The sequence below is a fragment of the Trachypithecus francoisi genome, unplaced genomic scaffold (genome assembly GCF_009764315.1).
Source record: "Trachypithecus francoisi isolate TF-2019V2 unplaced genomic scaffold, Tfra_2.0 Lachesis_group8, whole genome shotgun sequence".
Lineage (NCBI taxonomy): Eukaryota > Metazoa > Chordata > Mammalia > Primates > Cercopithecidae > Trachypithecus > Trachypithecus francoisi.
The window spans coordinates 13,050,518-13,056,977 of NW_022681473.1; positions in this window are offsets into that span (position 1 = coordinate 13,050,518).

The following is a 6,460-nucleotide window of genomic DNA, read 5'->3' on the forward strand; positions in this document are numbered from 1 at the left end:
CCCTCTTGACATGCGTTTACCTGTATAACAAACCTGCATAAGTAACCCTGAACCTAAAATAAAAGTTTAAACAAAAAAAGTCGGTTCTAATGGTGCCCCAACCACTTTCTTAGCTGTGACTCAGACGCGTTATCTATTCTGAGCTTCAGGTTTCCTGTTTGTAAACGGGGGTGATAATGCTTTCCTTGCCTGCATGGTGGACGGGAAGACACACAGAGACAAGTCATGGGCACCAGATGTAGTAATGATTTAATGCTTAGCAATAATTCACTTCTACTGTGATTAGAGCTCAGCTGGGAAAGCTTGGTGGGGCGGGTTGGGGGGTCTCTCTGGGAGCACAGTGGGAAGAGACACTCAACACAGCATCGAGGGTGGGCGACATGGAAGCGTTTTTGGAGGAAAGGGGTCCTGAGCAGAGGTGGGAGGAGGCGGGGAGGACAGAGATGGTACGATGGGGATCTGGGGAGAGCAGGGCTGGAGGAGGAGGGAGGAAGCAGGTCACATAAAGGTCCAGGACAGGGACTCCAGGCAGGCCGGGGGTGCTGGCGAGGGAAGGACTAGGAGGGGAGGGAGAGGAGCCAGGCAGGAGCAGGGAGAGGGATGGATTTTTCCTGAGGGACAATGTGGAAGTTTTACATTTTTAATTTTGAAATTATTTCAGATTTGCAGAATTTCCATATAGACTCCTCCAGATTCCTCAGATGTTCACTGTTCACTTTTTACATTTGCCGTAGTTCCCGCTTTGTCTCTGTGCATGTGTGCAGACACACACACACGCACACACACATGTACACGCACTTTCTTCCATACCACTCAAGAGTTGGTTGCAGAAATGACAGAGTCTCCTTTACCTCTAATTACTTCAGTATACATTTCCTAAAAAAACCAAATCACCCCCAGAGTCAAATGATCAAAATCAGGAAACCAACATTGGTATAAACACAACGATCTAATCTGCAGACATTATTATAAGAATTAAAGTGGAAAGAAACATGAAAGGGACAGGCAACAGGGACAGATTTATTTTGAATACACCTGAGAGGGGCGGCTGGCCGAGGTAGGTCAGAGCCCCACTCGCTTACGGACTAAGAGTTTTTAAGGATTCAGGGTGGGAGAGTTTATCAGAGGCTGGGACTGCTTCTGTGTCTCTTTGCTGTGCATATCTGGGAGGGAGAGTCGTGTGCCTGTTCCCATACATCTTTCTGCAGCTGCAGGCATATCCCCCGGGTCTGCTTCTTGCTTCCCTGTCTCAGTGCACCTGAAGGGAAAGGAAGGTGCTTACTAAGGCCCACTGTTTGACTGGGGCTCACTGTGTGAGGATGAAGTTTGGCAGTTATCAAAGAGGTTTTCCCTCCACCCCTCTCTGTGCCAGAGCTGTCTTATCTGTATTTTACTGTCTGCTCTTTCTGGCTGTTGTAGTTAGAAGAGAAGTGATTTCCTTGAAATGTATGAGGCTAGAAAGGGAGCAGCAGCTTGAAGTGGCAGTATTTGTCCGAGATGACAGTGCTCCTGCTCTGGCTGGCAATTATTCAACATCTGCTGACTGTCCTAACCGTGACTTTCATGGCAAAGGAGTGCAGTGGTTTTGCAAGTCTGCAGGATCCAATCCAGGCTGAGTCTTGCCAGCGTGCCTCTCGGCCTGCTACCGTCTGGGACCGCCCTTCTATCTTCTTTTGTCTTTCATACCCTTGACATTTTTGAGTACAGCCCAATCACTTTGCAGAATGGCCCTCGGTTTCGGTTTGTCTGGTGTTTTCTCCTGATTACATTAGATTTAGTTGATGCATCTTGGCCTTGTATTAGTCAGTTTGGCTGCTGTAACAAAATACAGACTGAGTGGTTTAAATAACAGTCTGTTTCTCACAACTCTGGAGCCTGGATATTCTAGGTCAAAGTGGTGGCAGATCTGGTTGCTCCTGAGGCCTCTCTCCTGGGCCTGCAGACGACTGTCTTCTCACTGAGTCCTCACGTGGGCTTTCCCCTGTGCTGGTGCATCCTTGGTGCCTCTTTGAATGGTCAAATTTCCTCTTCTTCTGCCTGGCCCGGTGGCTCATACCTGTTATCCTAGCACTTTGGGAGACTGAGGCAGGCAGATGACCTGAGGTCAGGAGTTTGAGACGAGTCTGGCCAACATGGTGAAACCCCATCTCGACTAAAATACAAAATAATTAGCCTGGTGTGGTGGCGCACACCTGTAATCCCACCTCCTCAGGAGGCTGAGGTGGGAGAAGTGCTTGAATCTGGGAGGTGAAGGTTGCAGTGCTAGATGGTACCACTGCCCTCCAGCCTGGAAGAGAGAGTGAAACTCTGTCCCAAAAAACAAAAACCAATTTCCTCTTCTTTTAAGGACACCAGTCAGATTGGATTAGGGCTACCTTAAGGGCCTCAATCTTAAATCACATCTTTAAAAGCTCTGTCTCCAAACACAGTCACATTCTGGGGAATGGGGGTGGGGGGTTAGGGATTTAGCATATGAATTTTGGGGGGATACAATTCAGCTCGAACAAGCAGGAGAACCCCAGAAGTGATGTCATTTCCTTCTCAGTGCATCCTATCCGGAGGCACACCCCGCTGGCTTGTCCAGTTACTGCTGATGTCACTTTGATAACTTGGATAAGGTGGTGTCTGCCAGGTTTCTCTACCATAAAGTAATGATGTTTCTCTTTGTAATTCGTGAGTATCTTACAGGGAGATACTTTGAGACTATGTAATTAATCCTGTTCCTCTTCAAATGTTCACCAGCTTATGTGGTGGTTGCCAAGTGGTTGATGGTTCTCTAACTCCACCCTTCCTTCTGCATTTATTTGCTTTCTATCATAAAAGAGAGAACTTTTTCTAACGGGGGCTTTTAGGGGCCAGAGAGAGCATCAGCTGGAGTCTTCGAGAGGCCTGGATTTTGCCTGGTGCTCACTGTTTATGAGCACAAGGGCCCTGGGATGTCACTTACCGGCTTTTTTCCTCTATCTGGAGAGTAAGGATGAGAATTATTACGGTGGGAATGCAATTAGATAAGACATAGAGAAGTGTTTCCCTACTGGTCATGGACCCATGGGGAGAATGCGTCTCCCAAGGTGCTGGAAACGGGCAGGGAAAGAGAAGGCGGGCTTCCTCAGGACCAAGGGCAGAACACCTTTGGGGAAAGGGTGCCAGACTATCCGAGAGAGAGAGAGAGAGAGCAAGAGAGAGCACACTCTGAGTCCTACGACTGTACATTCTTGCAAAGACTCATGGACACCAAGGCTCATTGGCCTGGGAGGATCCAAGCTCCTCTGCTCAACCACTGGAGACCCAAGCTCCTCTGCTCAACCACTGGAGACCCTGGAAAAGTCCCTTCCCTGCTCTGTGACTTGCTTTCTTCATCTATAAAACGGGGTTATAACAGGACCTAAATTGTAGGGTTGCTTTGAGGATTAAATGAGATAATCCATGTGAAGCAGGCAGAACAGGGTCTGCACATGATCATTGTTTGAACACGATAGCCATTACAACCACGATTATTTTTATTGATGAGGAGAGAGGGTCAGATGGAGGGACTTGACTTGGAATCTTGGCTTTATCCACTTGGCTTCTGTGTGGTTTTTTTTTGAAGAGATGGGGTCTTGCTATATTGCCCAGGCTGGTCTCAAACTCCCGGACTTAAGAAATCTGCCCGCCTCTGCCTCCCAAAGTGCTGGGATTACAGGCATGAGCCACCACGCCTGGCCACTTGGCCTCTTCGTAAACCTGTTTGTTCATTTCTTTCTGTTTTTGACCTGTGAATTTTTTTTTTAAATGGTACTTCAGTTTCTTAATCTGTAAAATGGAACTAAGAATACAGTCTACCTAAGTGGGGCGCCGTGAGATGTAAGCATCAGTTGCTTGCCCTGTCTCCTCTGCGAAAAGAGCCCAGGTAGGGCACTGGAGGAGGATGGAGCCTCTCTAGGCTGGAAAGACAAGATCCCCTTTCAGGGGATCCACACATGCCAGGAAATCGGCAGGGAGCAGGCTGCCTCACTCTGGGGCCTGCAGAGTAACCCAAGGGCAGCGCCAGCTGTGTGTGTGTATGGATTATGCTCACCGCAGAGATGCTCCCAGGCCAGTGGTAGTGCATTTAACCGAAGACAGGCAGCCCTGCTTCCCCTGAGGGAACAAAGGACCTCAGAGAATCTTGTCAGCTGGGAAGAGCTAGGCTCTGCTGCTGGACCACATGGCTCTGAACTCCAGCTCCTCTGCTTCCCAGCTTAGCAGCCTTGGTAGAGCTGCTTAAGCTGTCTGAGCCTCAGTTTTCCCCTTGGTGAGTGACAATGACAGTGGTACCTAACTCAGAGGGTTGGCATGAATATTTGATGAGCTCATCCATGAGAAAGGCTCAGCCTTACGCTGGCACATAGTAAGTGCCCCGTAAGTGTAAGCTATTACTGTTTTCTTTTTTTTTTTTTTTTTTTTTGAGATGGCGTCTCCCTTTGTCACCCAGACTGGAGTGCAGTGGTGGGATCTTGGCTTACTGCAACCTCCACCTCCTGGGTTCAAGCGATTCTCCTGCCTCGGCCTCCCGAGTAGCTGGTATTACAGGCATGCACCATCACACATGGCTAATTTTTGTATTTTTAGTAGAGACGGGGTTTTGCCTGTTGGCCAGGCTGGTTTCGAACTCCTGACCTCAAGTGATCTGTCCGCCTCGTCCTCCCAAAGTGCTGGGATTGCAGGCATGAGCCACCGTACCCAGCAGCTATGTTGCTTTCAGTGTGTTGAATGGTGGCCCCCAAAAGACTAACCCCTGGAACCTGTGAATGTGGCCTTATTTGGATAAGAGGACTTTGCAGATGTAATTGATTTAAGAATCTCAAGATGAGAGCACCCTGGATGATCCAGATGAGCCCTAAGTCCAGTGACCAGTACTCTGTGAGAGACACACAAAAAGAGGGAGGGGGAAGGCCGGGTGAAGAGGAGGTAGAGATTGCAGTGATGCAGCCGCAAGCCAAGGGACGCCTGGAGACACCAGAAGCTGGAAGGGCCAAGAAAGGCTCCTTTTCTTTTTTTTTTTTTTTTTTTTTTTTTGAGATGGAGTCTCGCTCTGTCACCCAAGCTGGAGTGCAGTGGCCAGATCTCAGCTCACTGCAAGCTCCGCCTCCGGGTTCACGCCATTCTCCTGCCTCAGCCTCCGAGTAGCTGGGACTACAGGCGCCCGCCACCTCGCCCGGCTAGTTTTTTGTATTTTTAGTAGAGACGGGGTTTCACCGTGTTAGCCAGGATGGTCTCGATCTCCTGACCTTGTGATCCGCCCGCCTCGGCCTCCCAAAGTGCTGGGATTACAGGCTTGAGCCACCGCGCCCGGCCGAAAGGCTCCTTTTCTAGAGCTTTTGGAGGAAGTGCTGACATCTGATTACAGACTCTGGCTTCCAGACTGTAAGAGAATAAGTCTCTGTTGTTTACAACCGCCACGTTTGTGGTAGTTTGTTCTGACAGCCCTAGGAAACAAATACACCACTGTTGTTTCTGCGAAGATTGCCTGGCACATGTGTGGGCCTGAGCCCAGGCCAGGACTGCCCTGCCTGCTCTGCCTTCTTGTCTTCCTTCCTACTATAAAGCCATCAGTCCCCAAGGTTGTACCCACTGCAGGTGAAGACAGAGCCATGGAGAATTGCACCAGACCGTGGGTAAGAAAGGTTCCAGAATGGGGCCAGGCGCAGTGGCTCAGGCCTGTAATTCTAGCACTTTGGGAGGCTGAGACAGGCGGATTACCTGAGGTCAGGAGTTCGAGACAAGCCAGGCCAACATGGTGAAACCCCTTCTCTACTAAAAATACAAAAATTAGCCGGGTGCAGCGGCGCATACCTGTAGTCTCAGCTACTTGGGAGGCTGAGGCAAGAGCGTCGCTTCAACCTGGGAGGCGGAGGTCGCAGTGAGCCAAGATAGCACCACTGCACTCCAGCCTGTGCAACAGAGCGAGACTCAGTCTCAAAAAAAAAAAAAAAAGTAAAGGTCCCAGAAAGGGTCATCACGAGGGACTGGGGTCCTTTGGGGTCTGCACATGGAAGCCAATTTTAGAGATTCATTGTGTTTAGCAACTATTTTTTGGGCCCCCTCTCATGTGTTAGGCCCTCTGCTTGCCTTCGGAGGTGAGGAGATAAAATCGGAGTAAGTCTCTGTCTTCAGGTGGCTCATGAGGGTGGTGAACAGTTGTGTGAACAAGAGTTACCAGGGAGGACAAGGGGGCTACGGGCCAAGTGAAGTGGAGATGTGGGAGGGAGGGACAGCATGTGGGTCTGTCTGACAGAATCAGCAAAGTCTTCCCAGAGGAGGCAACCTCTAACCAGGGTTTTGAAGGATGAATAGGAGTTCACTGAGAGTCCAAGGGAAGAAAAGGCATTCCAGAGCAGAGCACAAACATCATAAGCCAGGGCACAGAAACAGCCTGGTGTGCACAGGACATGAGGGGACAGTGATGGGTGCTGGCTGATGACAGGATGCCACTAGGGAG